The 25,751-nt window shown below is 44.0% G+C and overlaps 1 pseudogene; it reads left to right on the forward strand.

The window, feature by feature from the left end:
* The window catches only part of LOC115127021 (signal-induced proliferation-associated 1-like protein 2), a 234,752-nt pseudogene extending 216,167 nt beyond the window's left edge, over positions 1 to 18,585 (forward strand).
* Positions 18,586 to 25,751: the final 7,166 nt, after the last annotated feature.

The following is a 25,751-nucleotide window of genomic DNA, read 5'->3' on the forward strand; positions in this document are numbered from 1 at the left end:
GTCCCTCCCCTTTAACATACCAGATACTGTGTGTCAGTAGGAGCAGACTGGTCCCTCCCCTTTAACATACCAGATACTGTGTGTCAGTAGGAGCAGACTGGTCCTGAGTTGCTCTTCTCTTCTATTTCCCAGATTTTTCCTTTAGAGCAGGTCTTTTGTTTCATCTTATGACAATCCTCTCTTAGAGCCTCGTTGCGTGTCGGTAATAACTGTGAGTGTTAGATTGTGAGTGTTACCATGACAACTGTGCCCTAGACATAAGTTGTTTGTTAATCAGTGTCCACTGGGTCCCAGACACCATAGTGTGGTATTAGTCAGACATCGAGACTGTGGAAGGTCCTTCAGATCTTTACGTGTCACAATTAACATGTCAAATAACCCTATTTGATGTGTGAAATAACACATTTCTCTTCTTTAACCTGTTGCTTCTACCGGGACGCTTGCGTCCCAACCCTAAACTCTGGAAATGCAAATGCGCTACGCTAAATGCTAATAGTATTAGTTAAAACTCAAAAGTTCATTAAAATACACATGCAGGGTATCGAATTAAAGCTACACTCGTTGTGAATCCAGGCAACAAGTCAGATTTTAAAATGCTTTTCGGCGACAGCATGAGAAGCTATTATCTGATAGCATGCAACACCCCAAAAAGACCCACAGGGGACGTAAACAAAATAATTAGCATTTCGGCGTTACACAAACCGCACAATAAAATAGAAAACATTCATTACCTTTCACCATCTTCTTTGTTGGCACTCCTAGATGTCCCATAAACACTATTTGGGTCTTTATTTCATTAAATCGGTCCATATAAAGCCTAGATATCGTTATATGTAGACTGTGTGATAAACGAAAAAAACATTGTTTCAAAACGTATCGTCATTTTTAAAATTCAAAAAAGTCGACGATAAACTTTCACAAAACACTTGAAATACGTTTGTAATGCAACTTTAGGTATTAGTAAACGTTAATAAGCGATAAAATTCATCAGGAGGCGATGTAAAGATCATTAGCTGTCCGTCTGGAAAAATGTCCGGCTAGAAACTCAACGAAAATATTCGGTCCTGGGCCTGATTAGATACGGTGTCCTGTATGTGTTTGACCAAGAAAAAACTCGAAGGGAAATGACAAGACTCTAGACACCCTGTGGAAGCTGTAGGTACTGCAACCTCAGTCAATTAATTGTGGTTCACGTTTATCAATGGGTTCAAGTAGCGCATGGATATATTTTCCCCATTTCAGTGATCAGTTTTCCTGTGCTTTTCGATGTAAATGCCGTTCTGGTAAAGCCACAGCAGTGATTTAACCAGTTTTTAAACGTCTGAGTGTTTTCTATCCCACACAGACTAAGCAAATGCATATACTATATTCCTGGCATGAGTAGCAGGGCGCTGAAATGTTGCGCGATTTTTAACAGAATGTTCAAAAAAGTAGAGGGTCGACTGAAGAGGTTAATGTTGTGTGATGGCCAAGCCAAGTGCCACACTGCGTTCAGTATCACTGTCAAAGCTGTTTGTAAACAAGCCTGGTCCCTCCCTTTAACATACCAGATACTGTGTGTCAGTAGGAGCAGACTGGTCCCTCCCCTTTAACATACCAGATATTGTGTGTCATTAGGAGCAGACTGGTCCCTCCCCTTTAACATACCAGATACTGTGTGTCAGTAGGAGCAGACTGGTCCCTCCCCTTTAACATACCAGATACTGTGTGTCAGTAGGAGCAGACTGGTCCCTCCCTTTAACATACCAGATACTGTGTGTCAGTAGGAGCAGACTGGTCCTCCCCTTTAACATACCAGATACTGTGTGTCAGTAGGAGCAGACTGGTCCCTCCCCTTTAACATACCTGTCCCTACTGATGTGTTTAGCATCACTGTTAGGGAGTAACGATAGAGTATTTAGGTTACGCTGTGGTAACAAGTAACTAACGCATTCATTTTTCAACTTAAGTAATCAGTTAGTTACTTTTTCAAATAAGCAAATCATTACTTTTTAATATTATTTCCCAATTATATATTTTTTGTACCCCAAAAATGAAAATCCCTTCACATTTACATTACCTAAGTTCAAGCTCTGGCTGTTTCTTCAAAACGTTGTGGTGGGATGCTAGCTAGCTAGCAAGGTGGCAGAGACATCAGCCTTCTCATCGTGGAAGTTTTCACTGTATTTAGTATTGGTAAAAGAAAAAGAGAAAAACATAATAATAAAATGCTAACTGAGCCTCGGGACTAAAGCGCCTGTCAACTGAGAAGAACTCAACTTCAATTATCAAGTAGCACCTTCAAGCCAAGCACAGCTCCACAAGAGCAGACCGGTCCCTCCCCTTTAACATACCAAGCCAAGCACAGCTCCACAAGAGCAGACCGGTCCCTCCCCTTTAACATACCAAGCCAAGCACAGCTCCACAAGAGCAGACCGGTCCCTCCCCTTTAACATACCAAGCCAAGCACAGCTCCACAAGAGCAGACTGGTCCCTCCCCTTTAACATACCAGATACTGTGTGTCATTAGGAGTAGACCGGTCCCTCCCCCAAGCCAAGCACAGCTCCACAAGAGCAGACTGGTCCCTCCCCTTTAACATACCAAGCCAAGCACAGCTCCACAAGAGCAGACTGGTCCCTCCCCTTTAACATACCAAGCCAAGCACAGCTCCACAAGAGTGGTGCAGGAAGACCCACGGCAGCCAACTGCTGTTGATGCTGGAGGACGGTGCTTCTTCTCCAAAACAGAAGATTTCTGTCTAAACCTGTCACCTCGAGAGAACTAAATGAACTTGTAGCTGGCTATGTTTTGGAGGAGATGCTACCGATTTCTACTGAGTCTCCATCTTTCTGTAAGATTATAAAGAAAATCCCTATGACATGTAACAGGAAGGGGACAGTGTCTGACAGGAAGACATTTGCTAGCTACCTTAACAAAGCGTATTAAGACAGAACGGCAAACACATTTTGATGGCTTGGAATATGTCCCAGTCACAGCTGACATGTGGACAGCACACAGCAAACGTTTTATCGGAATGACAGCCGACTGGATCCATCCCTCTACTTTGCTGGGATTGCAGAAGAGTCAGGGGAAAACACACATGATATGATTGTCCTGAGTCAAAAATGGCTGATTCTGAGGAAGAAGAGACAGGGGAGGATGTTACCTTTGCAGACTTAGATGCAGTGGTTACCGGCGGTGATGACATGGATTCTGACGACGACGACAACCAACCAATTGTTCTCCCTCCACATCACAGGGGCGTGTCCCACACCCTCAATCTAAATACTGAACAAAAATGGCAACGCAACGAGCAACAATTTCAAAGATTTTACTGAGTTACAGTTCAAATATGGAAATCAGTCAATTGAAATAAATTAGGCCTTATTCTATGGATTTCACATGACTTGGCAGACATAGATCGGCCTGGGGGCATTGTCCCACCCTCCCACTGGGAGCCACAAAATGGCTTTACCTACAAAAGCCCTCAGACGATCCCATAGGTGAAGAAGCTAGATGTGGAGGTCTGACGTGGTTAAACGTGGTGTGCTGTTGTGAGACCTGTTGAACTGCCAAATTCTCTAAAACGACATTGGCGGCACCTATTGGTAGAGAAAGGAACATTCAGTTCTCTGGCAACAGCTCTGGTGGACATTCCTGCAGTCAACATGTCAATTTCACGCTCCCTCAAAACTTGTGTGACAAAACTGCACAATTTAGCGTCCCCACGAGACAGGTGAAAAAGACACTGTCAAGAAGCTGCTCGCTGCCAACTGTAGTGCCCTCTCTGCTGAGGAACCACCACACAAACCACCAGCACCTCCATCCCCTGCCTGCAAATGACTTGTTTGAGTTGGACAATACTCACAACGACAGAGACATGACGACGGTGGACAATGAGATCACTGAGTATCTGAAGTCAGCTACAGGAGCAGTTCATTTAACACATTTCCCAGGATCAAATCAAATGTATTTATAAAGCCCTTCTTACATCAGCTGATATCTCAGTGTTGTACAGAAACCCAGCCTGAAACCCCAAACAGCAAGCAATGCAGGTGTAGAAGCACGGTGGCTAGGAATAACTCCCTAGAAAGGCCAAAACCTAGGAAGAAACCTTGAGAGGAACCAAGCTATGAGGGGTGGCCAGTCCTCTTCTGGCTGTGCCGGTGGAGATTATAACAGAAAATGGCCAAGATGTTCAAATGTTCATAAATGACCAGCATGGTCAAATAATAATAATCCCAGTAGTTGTCGAGGTGCAACAGGTCAGCACCTCAGGAGTAAATGTCAGTTGGCTCTTCATGGCCGATCTCTACCGCTCCTGCTGTCTCTAGAGAGTTGAAAACAGCAGGATCAAGCAGATGTCTTCAAGGATCGGGCTCTACTGACAGAGACTGTGGAGGAAAGCAGTGAAATAACTGACTGTTTTATGTTAACTGTCTAATGTCTAGGTCTATGTTTTCCTTTTGAAAAGGCCTATTGCTGCTGTTATCTTTTATTTAATTTTTTTAAATTTCGCCTTTATTTAACCAGGTAAGCAAGTTGAGAACACCTTTATTTAACCAGGTAGGCTAGTTGAGAACACCTTTATTTAACCAGGTAGGCTAGTTGAGAACACCTTTATTTAACCAGGTAAGCAAGTTGAGAACACCTTTATTTAACCAGGTAGGCTAGTTGAGAACACCTTTATTTAACCAGGTAGGCTAGTTGAGAACACCTTTATTTAACCAGGTAGGCTAGTTGAGAACACCTTTATTTAACCAGGTAGGCTAGTTGAGAACACCTTTATTTAACCAGGTAGGCTAGTTGAGAACACCTTTATTTAACCAGGTAGGCTAGTTGAGAACACCTTTATTTAACCAGGTAAGCAAGTTGAGAACACCTTTATTTAACCAGGTAAGCAAGTTGAGAACACCTTTATTTAACCAGGTAAGCAAGTTGAGAACACCTTTATTTAACCAGGTAAGCAAGTTGAGAACACCTTTATTTAACCAGGTAAGCAAGTTGAGAACCCTTTATTTAACCAGGTAAGCAAGTTGAGAACACCTTTATTTAACCAGGTAAGCAAGTTGAGAACACCTTTATTTAACCAGGTAGGCTAGTTGAGAACACCTTTGTTTAACCAGGTAGGCTAGTTGAGAACACCTTTATTTAACCAGGTAAGCAAGTTGAGAACACCTTTATTTAACCAGGTAGGCTAGTTGAGAACACCTTTATTTAACCAGGTAGGCTAGTTGAGAACACCTTTATTTAACCAGGTAGGCTAGTTGAGAACACCTTTATTTAACCAGGTAGGCTAGTTGAGAACACCTTTATTTAACCAGGTAGGCTAGTTGAGAACACCTTTATTTTAACCAGGTAGGCTAGTTGAGAACACCTTTGTTTAACCAGGTAAGCAAGTTGAGAACACCTTTATTTAACCAGGTAAGCAAGTTGAGAACACCTTTATTTAACCAGGTAAGCAAGTTGAGAACACCTTTATTTAACCAGGTAAGCAAGTTGAGAACACCTTTATTTAACCAGGTAAGCAAGTTGAGAACACCTTTATTTAACCAGGTAAGCAAGTTGAGAACACCTTTATTTAACCAGGTAGGCCAGTTGAGAACAAGTTCTCATTTACAGTGCGACCTGGCCAAGATAAAGCAAAGCAGTTAGACACATACAACGACACAGAGTTACACATGGAGTAAAACAAACATACAGTCAATAATACAGTATAAACAAGTCTATATATACGATGTGAGCAAATGAGGTGAGAATGGAGGTAAAAAGGCAAAAAAGGCCATGGTGGCAAAGTAAATAGAATATAGCAAGTAAAACACTGGAATGGTAGTTTTGCAATGGAAGAATGTGCAAAGTAGAAATAAAAATAATGGGGTGCAAAGGAGCAAAATAAAAAAATAAATTAAATACAGTTGGGAAAGAGGTAGTTGTTTGGGCTAAATTATAGGTGGGCTATGTACAGGTGCAGTAATCTGTGAGCTGCTCTGACAGTTGGTGCTTAAAGCTAGTGAGGGAGATAAGTGTTTCCAGTTTCAGAGATTTTTGTAGTTCGTTCCAGTCATTGGCAGCAGAGAACTGGAAGGAGAGGCGGCCAAAGAAAGGTGGTTTTGGGGGTGACTAGAGAGATATACCTGCTGGAGCATGTGCTACAGGTGGGAGATGCTATGGTGACCAGCGAGCAGAGATAAGGGGGACTTTACCTAGCAGGGTCTTGTAGATGACATGGAGCCAGTGGGTTTGGCGACGAGTATGAAGCGAGGCCAGCCAGCGAGAGCGTACAGGTCACCAATGGTGGGTAGTATATGGGGCTTTGGTGACAAAGCGGATTGCACTGTGATAGACTGCATCCAATTTGTTGAGTAGGGTATTGGAGGCTATTTTGTAAATGACATCGCCAAAGTCGAGGATTGGTAGGATGGTCAGTTTTACAAGGGTATGTTTGGCAGCATGGTGAAGGATGCTTTGTTGTGAAATAGGAAGCCAATTCTAGATTTAACTTTGGATTGGAGAGGTGTGATTGTGCGATATGGGTCTGGAAGGAGGTTTACAGTCTAACCAGACACCTAAGTATTTGTAGTTGTCCACGTATTCTAAGTCAGAGCCGTCCAGAGTAGTGATGTTGGACAGACGGGTAGGTGCAGGTAGCGATCGGTTGAAGAACATGCATTTAGTTTTACTTGTATTTAAGAGCAATTGGAGGCCACGGAAGGAGGTTGTATGGCATTGAAGCTTGCCTGGAGGGTTGTTAACACAGTGTCAAAGAAGGGCCAGAAGTATACAGAATGGTGTCGTCTGCGTAGAGGTGGATCAGAGACTCACCAGCAGCAAGAGCGACCTCATTGATGTATACAGAGAAGAGAGTCGGTCCAAGAATTGAACCCTGTGCACCCCCATAGAGACTGCCAGAGGTCCGGACAGCAGACCCTCCGATTTGACACACTGAACTCTATCAGAGAAGTAGTTGGTGAACCAGGCGAGGCAATCATTTGGGAAACCAACTTTCAGGTGAAAAGGTCTATTGCTGTTGTTATCTTTCAGGTGAAGGTCTATTGCTGTTGTTATCTTTCAGGTGAAGGTCTATTGCTGTTGTTATCTTTCAGGTGAAGGTCTATTGCTGTTGTTATCTTTCAGGTGAAGGTCTATTGCTGTTGTTATCTTTCAGGTGATCTTTCATCTTTCGGTGAAAGGTCTATTGCTGTTGTTATCTTTCAGGTGAAGGTCTATTGCTGTTGTTATCTTTCAGGTGAAGGTCTATTGCTGTTGTTTTCATGGGCGTAAGCCCAGTTTCTTACAGAAACACATATAAATAAAGAACTGTAAAGGAGATGTTGACCTCTGACCTACACATAACCATAACCCCAGAGCTATACATAACCATAACCCAGAGCTATACATAACCATAACCCAGAGCTATACATAACCATAACCCAGACCTAAACATAACCATAACCCAGACCTAACCATAACCCAGACCTATACATAACCAAAACCCAGACCTATACATAACCATAACCATAACCCAGAGCTAAACATAACCATAACCCAGACCTATACATAACCATAACCCAGACCTATACATAACCATAGCAGACCTATACATAACCATAACCCAGACCTATACATAACCATAACCCATACCTATACATAACCATAACCCAGACCTATACATAACCATAACCCAGATCTATACATAACCCAGACCTATACATAACCATAACCCAGACCTATACATAACCATAACCCAGAGCTATACATAACCATAACCCAGAGCTATACATAACCATAACCATAACCCAGACCTATACATAACCATAACCATAACCCAGAGCTATACATAACCATAACGCAGAGCTATACATAACCATAACCATAACCCAGACCTATACATAACCATAACCCAGACCTATACATAACCATAACCCAGACCTATACATAACCATAACCCAGAGCTATACATAACCATAACCATAACCCAGACCTATACATAACCATAACCCAGACATATACATAACCATAACCCAGACCTATACATAACCATAACCCAGAGCTATACATAACCATAACCCAGGCTATACATAACCATAACCATAACCCAGAGCTATACATAACCATAACCATAACCCAGACCTATACATAACCATAACCCAGACCTATACATAACCATAACCAGACCTATACATAACCCTAACCCAGAGCTATACATAACCATAACCCAGACCTATACATAACCATAACCCAGACCTATACATAACCATAACCCAGACCTATACATAACCATAACCCCAGACCTATACATAACCATAACAGATCTATACATAACCATAACCCAGACCTATACATAACCATAACCCAGACCTATACATAACCATAACCCAGAGCTATACATAACCATAACCATAACCCAGACCTATACATAACCATAACCACATAACCCCAGAGCTATACATAACCATAACCATAACCCAGACCTATACATAACCATAACCCAGACCTATACATAACCATAACCCAGAGCTATACATAACCATAACCATAACCCAGACCTATACATAACCATAACCCAGACCTATACATAACCATAACCCAGACCTATACATAACCATAACCCAGAGCTATACATAACCATAACCCAGACCTATACATAACCATAACCATAACCCCAGAGCTATACATAACCATAACCATAACCCAGACCTATACATAACCATAACCCAGACCTATACATAACCATAACCCAGACCTATACATAACCATAACCCAGAGCTATACATAACCATAACCCAGACCTATACATAACCATAACCATAACCCAGACCTATACATAACCATAACCATAACCCAGACCTATACATAACCATAACCACATAACAGACCTATACATAACCATAACCAAGACCTATACATAACCATAACCCAGGCTATATATAACCTTAACTTGAACCTATACATAACCATAACCATAACCAGACCTATACATAACCATAACCCAGAGCTATACATAACCATAACCATAACCATAACCCAGACCTATACATAACCATAACCATAACCCAGACCTATACATAACCATAACCCAGAGCTATACATAACCATAACCATAACCCAGAGCTATACATAACCATAACCCAGACCTATACATAACCATAACCATAACCATAACCAAGACCTATACATAACCATAACCCAGAGCTATACATAACCATAACCCAGAGCTATACATAACCATAACCATAACCCAGACCTATACATAACCATAACCATAACCCAGACCTATACATAACCATAGCAGAGCTATACATAACCATAACCATAACTATAACCATAACCCAGAGCTATACATAACCATAACCCTGAGGTATACATAACCATAACCCAGACCTATACATAACCATAACCCAGACCTATACATAACCATAACCCAGGCTATACATAACCATAACCCAGACCTATACATAACCATAACCCAGACCTATACATAACCATAACCCAGACCTATACATAACCATAACCCAGACCTATACATAACCATAACCCAGAGCTATACATAACCATAACCCAGACCTATACATAACCAAAACCCAGACCTATACATAACCATAACCCATAACCCAGAGCTATACATAACCATAACCCAGAGCTATACATAACCATAACCCAGACCTATACATAACCATAACCCAGACCTAAACATAACCATAACCCCAGACCTAACCATAACCAGACCTATACATACCAAAAACCCAGACCTATACATAACCATAACCATAACCCAGAGCTAAACATAACCATAACCCAGACCTATACATAACCATAACAGACCTATACATAACCATAACCCAGACCTATACATAACCATAACCCAGACCTATACATAACCCATAACCCAGACCTATACATAACCATAACCCAGACCTATACATAACCATAACCCAGACCCATACATAACCATAACCCAGACCTATACATAACCATAACACAGAGCTATACATAACATAACCCAGAGTTATACATAACCATAACCATAACCCAGACCTATACATAACCATAACCATAACCCAGAGCTATACATAACCACAACCATAACCCAGACCTATACATAACCATAACCCAAACCTATACATAAGCATAACCCAGACCTATACATAACCATAACCCCAGAGCTATACATAACCATAACCCAGACCTATACTTAACCATAACCCAGAGCTATACATAACCATAACCCAGACCTATACATAACCATAACCCAGACCTATACATAACAAAACCCAGACCTATACATAACCATAACCCAGACCTATACATAACCATAACCCAGACCTATACATAACCATAACCCAGACCTATACATAACCATAGCAGACCCATACATAACCATAACCCAGACCTATACATAACCATAACCCAGACCCATACATAACCATAACCCAGACCTATACATAACCATAACCCCAGACCCATACATACATAATGGTTATGTATAGCTAACGTGCTGCAAACTTTCTTAAATGTTTTGTCAGCTGTGCTTGTTTTGTTGACATGTTTAGTTTAGTTTACTTCACTGCTGCTCCTACGGCACTAATCTGGTGAGAACCTTTGGAGCTCCGCCCAGACAAGGCATTTGATTGGTTTGACGTGTTCTGAGGCATCACTGATTTACATCGGGTTCCTACCGCTCTTCAGCTGATAGGTTTACACTTCTCCTGGAGAACTACTGTCCTATAGGTTTACACTCCAACCCTGTTCCTGGAGAACTAGTGTCCTATAGGTTTACACTCCAACCCTTCTCCTGGAGAACTAGTGTCCTATAGGTTTACACTCCAACCCTGTTCCTGGAGAACTAGTGTCCTATAGGTTTTACACTCCAACCCTGTTCCTGGAGAACTACTGTCCTGTAGGTTTACCTCCAACCCTTCTCCTGGAGAACTAGTGTCCCTATAGGTTTACACTCAACCCTGTTCCTGGAGAACTAGTGTCCTATAGGTTTACACTCCAACCCTGTTCCTGGAGAACTAGTGTCCTATAGGTTTACACTCCAACCCCTTCTCCTGGAGAACTAGTGTCCTATAGGTTTACACTCCAACCCTGTTCCTGGAGAACTAGTGTCCTATAGGTTTACACTCCAACCCTGTTCCTGGAGAACTAGTGTCCTATAGGTTTACACTCAACCCTTCTCCTGGAGAACTAGTGTCCTATAGGTTTACACTCCAACACTTCTCCTGGAGAACTACTGTCCTATAGGTTTACACTCCAACCCTGTTCCTGGAGAACTAGTGTCCTATAGGTTTACACTCAACCCTTCTCCTGGAGAACTAGTGTCCTATAGGTTTACCTCCAACCCTGTTCCTGGAGAACTAGTGTCCTGTTTGGTTTACACTCCAACCCTTCTCCTGGAGAACTATTGTCCTATAGGTTTACACTCCAACCCCTGTTCCTGGAGAACTACTGTCCTGTAGGTTTACACTCAACCCTTCTCCTGGAGAACTAGTGTCCTATAGGTTTACATCAACCCTTCTCCTGGAGAACTAGTGTCCTATAGGTTTACACCCAACCCTGTTCCTGGAGAACTAGTGTCCTATGAGTTTTACACTCAACCCTGTTCCCTGGAGAACTAGTGTCCTATAGGTTTACTCCAACCCTGTTCCTGGAGAACTAGTGTCCTATAGGTTTACACTCCAACCCTGTTCCTGGAGAACTACTGTCCTGTAGGTTTACACTCCAACCCTTCTCCTGGAGAACTAGTGTCCTATAGGTTTACACTCAACCCCTTCTCCTGGAGAACTAGTGTCCTATAGGTTTTACACTCCAACCCTGTTCCTGGAGAACTAGTGTCCTATAAGTTTACTCCAACCCTTCTCCTGGAGAACTAGTGTCCTATAGGTTTACACTCCAGCCTTCTCCTGGAGAACTACTGTCCTATAGGTTTTACACTCCAACCCTGTTCCTGGAGAACTACTGTCCTGTAGGTTTACTCCAACCCTTCTCCCTGGAGAACTAGTGTCCTATAGGTTTACTCCAACCCTTCTCCTGGAGAACTAGTGTCCTATAGGTTTACACTCAACCCTGTTCCTGGAGAACTAGTGTCCTATAGGTTTACACTCAACCCTTCTCCTGGAGAACTAGTGTCCTATAGGTTTACACTCCAACACTTCTCCTGGAGAACTACTGTCCTATAGGTTTACACTCAACCCTGTTTTCCTGGAGAACTAGTGTCCTATAGGTTTACACTCCAACCCTCACAGAACTAGTGTCCTATAGGTTTACACTCCAACCCTGTTCCTGGAGAACTAGTGTCCTGTAGGTTTACTCCAACCCTGTTCCTGGAGAACTAGTGTCTATAGGTTTTACACTCCAACCCTGTTCCTGGAGAACTACTGTCCTGTGGTTTACACTCCAACCCTGTTCCTGGAGAACTAGTGTCCTATAGGTTTACACTCCAACCCTTCTCCTGGAGAACTACTGTCCTATAGGTTTACACTCAACCTGTTCCTGGAGAACTACTGTCCTGTAGGTTTACACTCAACCCTGTTCCTGGAGAAACTACTGTCCTGTGGTTTACACTCCAACCCTTCTCCTGGAGAACTAGTGTCCTATAGGTTTACACTCAACCCTTCTCCTGGAGAACTAGTGTCCCATAGGTTTACACTCCAACCCTGTTCCTGGAGAACTAGTGTCCTATAGGTTTACTCAACCCTGTTCCTGGAGAACTAGTGTCCTATAGGTTTACACTCCAACCCTTCTCCTGGAGAACTAGTGTCCTATGGGTTTACACTCAACCCTGTTCTGGAGAACTAGTGTCCTATAGGTTTACACTCCAACCTGTTCCTGGAGAACTAGTGTCCTATGGGTTTTACACTCCAACCCTTCTCCTGGAGAACTAGTGTCCTATAGGTTTACACTCCAACACTTCTCCTGGAGAACTACTGTCCTATGGGTTTACACTCCAACCCTGTTCCTGGAGAACTAGTGTCCTATAGGTTTACACTCCAACCCTTCTCCTGGAGAACTAGTGTCCTATAGGTTTACACTCAACCCTGTTCCTGGAGAACTAGTGTCCTGTAGGTTTACCTCCAACCCTTCTCCTGGAGAACTATTGTCCTATAAGTTTACACTCCAACCCCTGTTCCTGGAGAACTACTGTCCTGTAGGTTTACACTCCAACCCTTCTCCTGGAGAACTAGTGTCCTATAGGTTTACACTCCAGCCCTTCTCCTGGAGAACTAGTGTCCTATAGGATTACACTCCAACCCTGTTCCTGGAGAACTAGTGTCCTATGGTTTACACTCCAACCCTGTTCCTGGAGAACTAGTGTCCTATAGGTTTACACACTCCAACTCTGTTCCTGGAGAACTAGTGTCCTATAGGTTTACACTCCAACTCTGTTCCTGGAGGAACTAGTGTCCTATAGGTTTACACTCCAACCCTGTTCCTGGAGAACTAGTGTCCTATAGGTTTACTCCAACCCTTCTCTGGAGAACTACTGTCCTATGAGGTTTTACTCAACTCTGTTCCTGGAGAACTAGTGTCCTATAGGTTTACACTCCAACCCTATTCCTGGAGAACTAGTGTCCTATAGGTTTTACACTCCAACCCTTCTCCTGGAGAACTACTGTCCTATAGGTTTAACCCTGTTCCTGGAGAACTACTGTCCTGTAGGTTTACACTCCAACCTGTTCCTGGAGAACTACTGTCCTGTAGGTTTACTCCAACCCTTCTCCTGGACTAGTGTCCTATAGGTTTACAACCCTGTTCCTGGAGAACTAGTGTCCTATAGGTTTACACTCCAACCCTTCTCCTGGAGAACTTAGTGTCCTATAGGTTTACACTCCAACCCTGTTCCTGGAGAACTAGTGTCCTATAGGTTTACACTCCAACCCTTCTCCTGGAGAACTACTGTCCTGTAGGTTTACACTCCAACCCTGTTCCTGGAGAACTAGTGTCCTATAGGTTTACACTCCAACCCTGTTCCTGGAGAACTAGTGTCCTATAGGTTTACACTCCAACCCTTCTCATGGAGAACTACTGTCCTATAGGTTTACACTCCAACCCTGTTCCTGGAGAACTACTGTCTTGTAGTTTTACACTCCAACCCTGTTCCTGGAGAACTAGTGTCCTGGTTTACACTCCAACCTTCTCCTGGAGAACTACTGTCCTATAGGTTTACACTCCAACCCTGTTCCTGGAGAACTACTGTCCTGTAGGTTTACACTCCAACCCTGTTCCTGGAGAACTAGTGTCCTGTAGGTTTACACTCCAACCCTTCTCCTGGAGAACTACTGTCCTATAGGTTTACACTCCAACTCTGTTCCTGGAGAACTAGTGTCCTATAGGTTTACACTCAACCCTGTTCCTGGAGAACTAGTGTCCTATAGGTTTACACTCCAACCCTGTTCCTGGAGAACTAGTGTCCTATAGGTTTACACTCCAACCCTGTTCCTGGAGAACTACTGTCCTGTAGGTTTACACTCCAACCCTGTTCCTGGAGAACTACTGTCCTGTAGGTTTACACTCAACCTTCTCCTGGAGAACTAGTGTCCTATAGGTTTACACTCCAACCCTGTTCCTGGAGAACTACTGTCCTATAGGTTTACACTCCAACCCTTCTCCTGGAGAACTAGTGTCCTTTACACTCCAACCCTGTTCCTGGAACTAGTGTCCTATAGGTTTACACTCCAACCCTTCTCCTGGAGAACTACTGTCCCTGTAGGTTTACTCCAACCCTGTTCCTGGAGAACTAGTGTCCTATAGGTTTTACACTCCAACCCTGTTCCTGGAGAACTAGTGTCCTATAGGTTTACACTCAACCCTTCTCCTGGAGAACTACTGTCCCTATGGTTTTGCTCCAACCTGTTCTGGAGAACTACTGTCTTGTAGTTTTTACCTCCAACCCTGTTCTGGAGAACTAGTGTCCTATAGGTTTACACTCCAACCCTTCTCCTGGAGAACTACTGTCCTATAGGTTTACATCCAACCCTGTTCCTGGAGAACTACTGTCCCTGTAGGTTTACCCAACCCTGTTCCTGGAGAACTACTGTCCTGTAGGTTTACACTTAGCCCTTCTCCTGGAGAACTAGTGTCCTATAGGTTTACACTCAACCCCTGTTCCTGGAGAACTAGTGTCCTATAGGTTTACACTCAACCCTGTTCCTGGAGAACTACTGTCCTATAGGTTTACACTCCAACCCTGTTCCTGGATAACTAGTGTCTATAGGTTTACACTCCAGCCCTGTTCCTGGAGAACTACTGTCCTGTAGGTTTACTCAACCCTGTTCCTGGAGAACTGTCCTGTAGGTTTACCTGCCCCTTCTCCTGGAGAACTGAGTGTCTATAGGTTTACTCCAACCTGTTCCTGGAGAACTAGTGTCCTATAGGTTTTTACCTCCAACCCTGTCTCCTGGAGAACTAGTGTCCTATGGTTTTACCTCCAACCCTGTTCCTGGAGAACTAGTGTCCTATAGGTTTACCTCAACCCCTGTTTCTGGAGAACTACTGTCCTGTAGGTTTACACTCCAACCCTGTTCCTGGAGAACTACTGTCCTATAGGTTTACACTCCAGCCCTGTTCTGGAGAACTACTGTCCTGTAGGTTTACATCAGCCTGGAGAACTAGTGTCCTATGGTTTACACTCCAACCCTTTCTCTGGAGAACTAGTGTCCTATAGGTTTACACTCCAGCCTTCTCCTGGAGAACTAGTGTCCTATGGTTTTACACTCCAACCCTGTTCCTGGAGAACTAGTGTCCTATAGGTTTACTCCAACCCTTCTCCCTGGAGAACTAGTGTCCTATAGGTTTACACTCCAGCCTTCTCCTGGAGAACTAGTGTCCTATAGGTTTACACTCCAACCCTGTTCCTGGGGAACTAGTGTCCTATAGGTTTACACTCCAACCCTGTTCCTGGAGAACTAGTGTCCTATAGGTTTACTCAACCTTCTCCTGGAGAACTAGTGTTCTATAGGTTTACCTCAACCTGTTCCTGGAGAACTAGTGTCCTATAGGTTTACACTCCAACCTGTTCCTGGAGAACTAGTGTCCTATAGGTTTACACTCCAACCCTGTTCCTGGAGAACTAGTGTCCTATAGGTTTTACACTCCAACCCTTCTCCTGGAGAACTAGTGTCCTATGGTTTACACTCCAACCCTGTTCCTGGAGAACTAGTGTCCTATGGGTTTACACTCCAACCCTGTTCCTGGAGAACTACTACTTTCCCCCTCCTCTATTCTTTCCCCCCTCCCCTTCTTTCCCCTCCTCCTCTCTTCTTTCCCCTCCTCCTCTTCTTTTTCCCCTCCTCCTCTCTTCTTTCCCTCCTCTCTCTTCTTTCCCCTCCTCTCTTCTTTCCCTCCTCCTCCCTGCTTCTTCCCCCTCCTCTCCTTCTTCCCTCTCTTCTCCTTCTTCCCCCTCCTCTACTTCTTCCCCCTCTCTCCCTTCCCCCTCCTCTCCTTCTTCCCCTCTCCTTCTTCCCCCTCCTCCCCTTCTTTCCCCCTCCTCTCTTCTTTCCCCTCCTCTTTTTTCCCTCCCACCTCCCCAATCCACCTCTTAATCGTCCTTGTTTTCCTGTCTGTTGCCCTCAGCACCTCTCCATGGCAACTATCAGCACCTCTCCATAGCAACCACTCTATCAGGTTAACTGTCAGTTCCCTGTGTGATTAATAAATCCCCATGATTATGGAGATGTGAATATTTGCATTCTGGGATCCTTTCTCCAGCTTGTGTCATCTTCCTTTATGTGTCACTGCCATAAACCCTGACCATTTCTACCATTTCACCTCTTAATCAATCACAACTTTAAAATAACACCCAAATAATTGTTTTGTTTTACATGAATAACACTCTCTCTCTCTCTCTCTCTCTCTCTCTCTCTCTCTTCTCTCTCTCTCTCTCTCTCTCACTCTCTCTCTCACTCTCTCTATCTCTCTCTCTCTCCTCTCTCTCCCCCCTCCTCTCTCTCTCTCTCCCCCTCTCTCTTTCTCCCCACAGCTCCTGAGGAAGAGGCATAGGGAGCGACATTGTGACCATTGTGTTTCAGGGACCACCTGGGACTCTGCCCTTCACCCTAAAAACATCCGCTCACACTTCCAACACGTCTTTGTCATCGTCAAGGTCCACAACCCTGTACTGAGAACGTCTGCTACAGGTACACACAACCCTGTACTGAGAACATCTGTTACAGGTACACACACACACACACACACACACACACACACACACACACAGGGGGAGGATGGCTAACAGCAGATTAAACAGGGAGGTGGAGGAGGAGGAGGAAGGAGCAGAGGGTGGGAGCACATGTAACATACTGTAGGTAACGTCGCCTTAAGATGTCAATTACCTTAACACCAATCTGAAAAACCCTAGGAGCCATCATGACTCCAGTAATGTCTGGAAATCACTAGGAGCCATCACAACTCCCACAGTAATGTCTGGAAATCACTAGGAGCCATCACAACTCCACAGTAATGTCTGGAAATCACTAGACCATCACAACTCCACAGTAATGTCTGGTCACTAGGAGCACGTCATGACTCCACAGTAATGTCTGGAAATCACTAGGAGCCATCACAACTCCACAGTAATGTCTGGAAATCACTAGGAGCCATCACAACTCCCACAGTAATGTCTGGAAATCACTAGGAGCCGTCAAGACTCCACAGTAATGTCTGGAAATCACTAGAGCCATCAAGACTCCACAATAATGTCTGGAAATCACTAGGAGCCATCACAACTCCACAGTAATGTCTGGAAATCACTAGGAGCCATCATGACTCCACAGTAATGTCTGGAAATCACTAGGAGCCATCACAACTCCACAGTAATGTTTAGAAATCACTAGGAGCCATCACGACTCCACAGTAATGTTTAGAAATCACTAGGATAGTTTGAAATAACTCCGTCCTCTCTTTTTCGCTCTCTCTCTCTTTCCTCTCTCACTCCCCTCTACAGCGTTGCTGTCTCTCGTTCTAAAGACGTCCCTCTGTTCGGCCCTCCAATCCCAAGGCAGTGACCTTCCCCAAGTCCGCTGTGTTCCGAGACTTCCTATTGGCCAAGGTCATCAATGGGGAGAACGCCGCCCACAAATCTGAGAAGTTCCGTGCCATGGCAACCAGAACGCGCCAGGAGTACCTCCGCGACCTGGCCGAGAACTTCGTGTCCACGGCGACCATGGACTCTGCTGTGAAGTTCAGTTTCATCACACTGGGAGCGAAGAAGAAAGAGAAGGCCAAACCTCGTAAAGACGCTCACCCTGTTCTCTGTCGGCGCCATCACCTGGTCCGTCACCGCACGGGACTTTGGCCAATCAGCAGACGTGGACTGTCTCTTGGGCGTGTCCAGCAGTTCATCATTTTAATAGAGGAGCAGTCTAGAACGTGGTCTTCAACTGTTCCTGTCGGATGTCATCGGATGGACATCTGGGATTATTAGCATCAAGATCTTCTACGAGAGAGGAGAGTGTGTGCTGTTGTCTGCTCAGGATGGCTGTGAAGAAGATATACGAGAAATGGTGCAGACTAGAGGTAATTCATCTGGGTTAGGGTCAGGGTTAGGGTCAGAGGTCAGGTTAGGATTATTGTTCACTTATCTCTTCTATCTCCATGTTTCAGTATGAATGGAGTATCTCACATTTGACCAAAGGGGATTTGGAGAAAGAATTCAGTGATATATGGAATTAATTAGATAAACAAAGAACAATATATGTTCACTGTCAAGGGTCTGGTCTATTTCCAATTGGCTTTATCAAACCAACAGCCATTCTCTGCCAGCCCCCCACCTCTTCACCCCCCGTTAGAGGAAGTCAACCCTTCACACATATTAGAAGAAAATGTCTGTTTGTTCTGCTGGATGTAGTCTCAGCACTTGGCCTCTTGATAAATGTGTTGAAGATGACTATAAAGCAGGATTAAATTGTACCTTCTTACTGTAGGGAACCAGTACCTGTTGTCAACAGTGTGTTTCCTCCCTAGGTGTGTCCTGTTTGAACACCTCCTGTTAGAGCCTTATCTTGTGCTTCCTTTCTCCTTCTTTCTATCCTTTTTCCTCTTTTCTATCTATCTTACTTATTAGTTGTTTTCCTCTAGGCCCTTTAGTGTTTTGAGTGTGATCCTGTGCTTGTGCTTCCTCAACCAAATGACTAAGTGCACCTTTACACCAGTCTATTAAGCCTTGTGTGTTTCATGTCAACCCAACATCCCAGATGTAGGCCTTACATGTACAGCTCGCCCGGTCTCTCTCTCCTGTGCCATCCTTGGTCTCTCTCCTCTCCTGTGCCATCTTTGGTCTCTCCTCTCCTGTGCCATCCTTGGTCTCTCTTCTCCTGTGCCATCCTTGGTCTCTCTTCTCCTGTGCCATCCTTGGTCTCTCTTCTCCTGTGCCATCCTTGGTCTCTCCTCTCCTGTGCCATCCTTGGTCTCTCTTCTCCCTGTGCCATCTTTGGTCTCTCCTCTCCTGTGCCATCCTTGGTCTCTCTTCTCCTGTGCCATCCTTAGTCTCCCTCTTCTCCTGTGCCATCCTTGGTCTCTCTTCTCCTGTGCCATCTTTGGTCTCTCCTCTCCTGTGCCATCCTTGGTCTCTCTTCTCCTGTGCCATCCACTTGGTCTCTCTTCTCCTGTGCCATCCTTGGTCTCTCTTCTCCTGTGCCATCTTTGGTCTCTCCCTCTCCTGTGCCATCCTTGGTCTCTCTTCTCCTGTGCCATCCTTAGTCTCTCTTCTCCTGTGCCATCCTTGGTCTCTCTTCTCCTGTGCCATCCTTGGTCTCTCCTCTCTATGCCATCCTTGGTCTCTCTTCTCCCTGTGCCATCTTTGGTCTCTCCTCTCCTGTGCCATCCTTGGTCTCTCTTCTCCTGTGCCATCCTTAGTCTCTCTTCTCTGTGCCATCCTTGGTCTCTCTTCTCCTGTGCCATCTTTGGTCTCTCCTCTCCTGTGCCATCCTTGGTCTCTCTTCTCCCTGTGCCATCCTTGGTCTCTCTTCTCCTGTGCCATCCTTGGTCTCTCTTCTCCTGTGCCATCATTGTTCTCTCTTCTCCTGTGCTATCCTTGGTCTCTCCTCTCCTGTGCCAGCCTGGCCCAGCTGGCCTACCTCCCTATGGGTCAGTCAGTGACATCAGTAGGTCTGCTGGGTCTAAAACGTTCAATACATGTGACTTTTGGACTTGAATGCCAAGGCGTTTAGAGATAAAGGGGGTTAAGTTGACTGCATCCTGAATGTTCTACATACCCCACCATACCATGATACCTCCATGTATTCATCACTGGAAAATATACATGTTTTGGTGTTGATATCATTTAAAAGCTTATGGTGTTGTCAAACTATTTCATTATAACATAAATAACATACTTTCTAGATAATATTTTTCTTCACATGTCAATGTTGACATTCTATTAAACTGAGCGTCAGTTATTTATAAAAATGTGTAAACTCTGATTATTTTCGTATTCACAAACAGAAATGGTCATTTATGTCCAACCTTCTTTGGTGAGAGGACCTCCAACCGTCTTTGTGGTAGTGTTTGGTACCAGTCAATTTGATTCCCATTTTAGTACCAAAAAAATATATAAAAAATTATGCTAACACACATTTCTTTCCACATGGCCGTGGGGTGTGACAGGGATGCAGCAGTCCTACCCTATTCAACATATACAGTTGAAGTCGGAAGTTGACATACACCTGGGATCACCACTTTATTTAAAGAATGTGAAATGTCAGAATAATAGTAGAGAGAATGATTTATTTCAGCTTTTATTTCTTTCATCACATTCCCAGTGGGTCAGAAGTTTACATACACTCAATGAATATTTGATAGCATTGCCTTTAAATTGTTTAACTTGGGTCAAATGTTTTGGGTAGCCTTCAAAGCTTCCCACAATAAGTTGGGTGAATTTTGGCCCACTCCTCCTGACAGAGCTGGTGTAACTGAGTCAGGTTTATAGGCCTCCTTGCTGGCACACGCTATTTCAGTTCTGCCCAAACATGTTCTATAGGCTTGAGGTCAGGGCTTTGTGATGGCCACTCCAATACCTTGACTTGTTGTCCTTAAGCCATTTGCCACAACTTTGGAAGTATGCTTGGGGTCATTGTCCATTTGGAAGACCCATTTGCAACCAAGCTTTAACTTCCTGGCTGATGTCTTGAGATGTTGCTTCAATATATCCACATAATTTTCTTCTCTCATGATGCCATCTATTATGTGAAGTGCACCAGTCCCTCCTGCAGCAAAGCACCCCCACAAGATGATGCTGCCACCCCGTCTTCATGGTTGGGATGGTGTCTTGACTTTAAAGCCTCACTTTTTCCTCAAACATATGATTGTCATTATGGCCAAACATTTATGTTTTGTTTCATCAGACCAGAGGACATTTCTCCAAAGAGTATGATCTTGGACCCCATGTGCAGTTGCAAACCATAGTCTGGCTTTTTGATGGCGGTTTTGGAGCAGTGGCTTCTTCCTAGCTGGCGGCATTTCAGGTTATGTCGATATTGGACTCGTTTTTACTGTGGATATAGATACTTTTGTACCTGTTTTCCTCCCAGCATCTTCACAAGGTCCTTTGCTGTTGTTCTGGGATTGATTTGCACTTTCGCACCAAAGTAAGTTCATCTCTAGGAGGCAGAACGCGTCCCCTTTCTGAGCGGTATGACAGCTGTGGTCCCATGGTGTTTATAGTTGCGTACTATTGTTTGTACAGATGAGCGTGGTACCTTCAGGTGTTTGGAAATTGCTCCCAAGGATTAACCAGACTTGTGGAGTCTACAATTATGTTTGATGTTACCATGATGTCAAGCAAGGAGGCACTGTGTTTGAAGGTAGGCCTTGAAATACATCCACAGGTACAATTCAATTGACTCAAATTATGTCAATTAGCCTATCAGAAGCTTCTAAAGCCATGACATAATTTTCTGGAATTTTCCAAGCTGTTTAAAGGCACAGTCAACTTAGTGTATGTAAACTTCTGACCCACTGGAATTGTGATTCAGTGAATTATAAGTAAAATAATTTCTCTGTAAAAATTTGGAAAAATGTGTTGTGTCATGCACAAAGTAGATGTCTAACCGACTTGCCAAAACTATGGTTTGTTAACAAGAAATGTATGGAGTGGATGAAAAAACAGTTTTAATGACTCCAACCTAAGTGTATTTAAACTTACGACTTCAACTGTATCACCAAAACATGACACCCCTCTGTATTCAAGAGCATCTCTCACCGATGGCACAATACTAACACCTCACATTATGTCAAATGAGGTCTAGGCTACAACATATGCAAATATCAGATTTTTTTCTTGGTTTTAGATTGACGTCTGGGGTAAAAAAAAAAATCAAGAAATTGTCAAATAGTTTGACAAGCTATTTAAGCTTTTAAATGATATCAAACTCAGCTGTTTTTATTTTCCAGTGATGAAGACATGGATGTATCATGATATTGTATGCGAAGAAGATCAACTTCGAGAATCCCTTGAATGTTCTGACATCCAGGTGCAAAAGTCCCTTCCTGAACACTTCCACAAATATGTGGGTTTCCTTCAAATCAAAATCAATCACAAAGGGATTGAAATCAAATGGATTTACACTGCTTCGATGTTATGGCCATTTTATGTTCCAAACATATTGCTCGCTATACTGTATGTCTGCTGCAGAGAGACAAGAGAACCATCGGAAAACAAGCTTTGATCTGTCATGGAAAGGGAAGTGATGAAAACATGTTGGCTGACTATTTAAAAACAAGAGAACAAGCTATAGGAGTTCTGGCTCAGTTACAGCCAACTAGCGGCAGCTAACCCTACCTAGCAAAAATATTTGGAGACAAAGTATCGATATAATATCATTCCAAAAAATATTGTCATATGTAAGTTTATAGATTTTTCCCCCATCACTACAGATTGGCAGTCAGACACTTAGCATTTGTGTTTTCATGATTACAAACATTAAAAAGCGTGTGACTAGGGTGGGCGGGTGTGACTAGGGTGGGCATTCTAGTTTCTTTATTTCTATTTTTCTGTTTCTATGTTTTTGGCCAGGTATGGTTCTCAATCAGGGACAGCTGTCTATCGTTGTCTCTGATGGGGAATCATACTTAGGCAGCCTGTTTTACACCTTACTTGTGGGTAGTTGACTTTGTTAGTGGCCTGTATAGCCTTAGTAGCGTCACGGTCGGGTTGTTGTTGTTGTTGTTGTTGTTGTTGTTGTTGTTGTTGTTGTTGTTGTTGCTTGTCTTTGTTGGCGAATTCAAAATAAAAGGACGCTCACGACGCTGCACCTTGGTCCGGTCATTTCCCTGACCACGTTCGTGTGACGTCATCGTCGATATATTGCTCTATTTTCAGGTCTAAAGCTATTTTACAACAACTCCTGCTGTACCTAATGTCATTACTAACCTTTACACGTACGAGTCACCATACCCGGTCTCAGGGATGTCTAACTCTGGATTTCCTTTGTCTCTACAAAGTTAAATCAGCTTTTAGTTGTTCTACACTTGTGGAATAATGTCCCATATTCTCTTCAATTTGAGGTGTTTGGTGCCTCTGTGCAATTCAGACTGCTGAAGTGTTTGGTACCAATAGGGCAATTCAGACTGCTGAAGTGTTTGGTACCTCTAGGGCAATTCAGACTGCTGAAGTGTTTGGTACCTCTAGAGCAATTCAGACTGCTGGCGTGTTTGGCACCTCTAGGGCAATTCAGACTGCTGAAGTGTTTGGCACCTCTGGGGCAATTCAGACTGCTGAAGTGCTCGGTACCTCTATTGCAATTCAGACTGCTGAAGTGTTTGGCACCTCTAGGGCAATCAGACTGCTGAAGTGCTCGGTACCTCTATTGCAATTCAGACTGCTGAAGTGTTTGGCACCTCTAGGGCAATTCAGACTGCTGAAGTGTTTGGTACCTCTAGGTCAATTCAGACTGCTGAAGTGTTTGGTACCTCTAGGGCAATTCAGACTGCTGAAGTGTTTGGTACCTCTAGGGCAATTCAGACTGCTGAAGTGTTTGGTACCAATAGGGCAATTCAGACTGCTGAAGTGTTTGGCACCTCTAGGGCAATTCAGACTGCTGAAAGTGTTTGGCACCTCTAGGGCAATTCAGACTGCTGAAGTGTTTTGTACCTCTAGGTCAATTCAGACTGCTGAAGTGTTTGGTACCTCTAGGGCAATTCAGACTGCTGAAGTGTTTGGTACCTCTAGGTCAATTCAGACTGCTGAAGTGTTTGGTACCAATAGGGCAATTCAGACTGCTGAAGTGTTTGGCACCTCTAGGGCAATTCAGACTGCTGAAGTGTTTGGTACCAATAGGGCAATTCAGACTGCTGAAGTGTTTGGCACCTCTAGGGCAATTCAGACTGCTGAAGTGTTTGGTACCTCTATTGCAATTCAGACTGCTGAAGTGCTCGGTACCTCTATTGCAATTCAGACTGCTGAAGTGTTTGGCACCTCTAGGGCAATTCAGGCGGCTGAAGTGCTTGGTACCTCTATTGCAATTCAGACTGCTGAAGTGTTTGGCACCTCTAGGGCAATTCAGACTGCTGAAGTGTTTGGTACCTCTAGGTCAATTCAGACTGCTGAAGTGTTTGGTACCTCTAGGGCAATTCAGACTGCTGAAATGTTTGGTAACCTCTAGGGCAATTCAGACTGCTGAAGTGTTTGGTACCAATAGGGCAATTCAGACTGCTGAAGTGTTTGGTACCAATAGGGAATTCAGACTGCTGAAGTGTTTGGCACCTCTAGGGCAATTCAGACTGCTGAAGTGTTTGGTACCTCTAGGGCAATTCAGACTGCTGAAGTGTTTGGCACCTCTAGGCAATTCAGACTGCTGAAGTGTTTGGTACCTCTAGGGCAATTCAGACTGCTGAAGTGTTTGGCACCTCTAGGGCAATCAGACTGCTGAAGTGCTCGGTACCTCTAGGCAATTCAGACTGCTGAAGTGTTTGGCACCTCTAGGGCAATTCAGACTGCTGAAGTGTTTGGTACCTCTAGGTCAATTCAGACTGCTGAAGTGTTTGGCACCTCTAGGGCAATTCAGACTGCTGAAGTGTTTGGTACCTCTAGGGCAATTCAGACTGCTGAAGTGTTTGGTACCAATAGGGCAATTCAGACTGCTGAAGTGTTTGGCACCTCTAGGGCAATTCAGACTGCTGAAGTGTTTGGCACCTCTAGGGCAATTCAGACTGCTGAAGTGTTTTGTACCTCTAGGTCAATTCAGACTGCTGAAGTGTTTGGTACCTCTAGGGCAATTCAGACTGCTGAAGTGTTTGGTACCTCTAGGTCAATTCAGACTGCTGAAGTGTTTGGTACCAATAGGGCAATTCAGACTGCTGAAGTGTTTGGCACCTCTAGGGCAATTCAGACTGCTGAAGTGTTTGGTACCAATAGGGCAATTCAGACTGCTGAAGTGTTTGGCACCTCTAGGGCAATTCAGACTGCTGAAGTGTTTGGTACCTCTATTGCAATTCAGACTGCTGAAGTGCTCGGTACCTCTATTGCAATTCAGACTGCTGAAGTGTTTGGCACCTCTAGGGCAATTCAGACGGCTGAAGTGCTTGGTACCTCTATTGCAATTCAGACTGCTGAAGTGTTTGGCACCTCTAGGGCAATTCAGACGGCTGAAGTGCTCGATACCTCTATTGCAATTCAGACTGCTGAAGTGTTTGGCACCTCTAGGGCAATTCAGACTGCTGAAGTGTTTGGTACCTCTAGGTCAATTCAGACTGCTGAAGTGTTTGGTACCTCTAGGGCAATTCAGACTGCTGAAATGTTTGGGTAACCTCTAGGTCAATTCAGACTACTGAAGTGTTT

Source organism: Oncorhynchus nerka, linkage group LG23, assembly GCF_034236695.1.
Source record: "Oncorhynchus nerka isolate Pitt River linkage group LG23, Oner_Uvic_2.0, whole genome shotgun sequence".
Classification (NCBI taxonomy): domain Eukaryota; kingdom Metazoa; phylum Chordata; class Actinopteri; order Salmoniformes; family Salmonidae; genus Oncorhynchus; species Oncorhynchus nerka.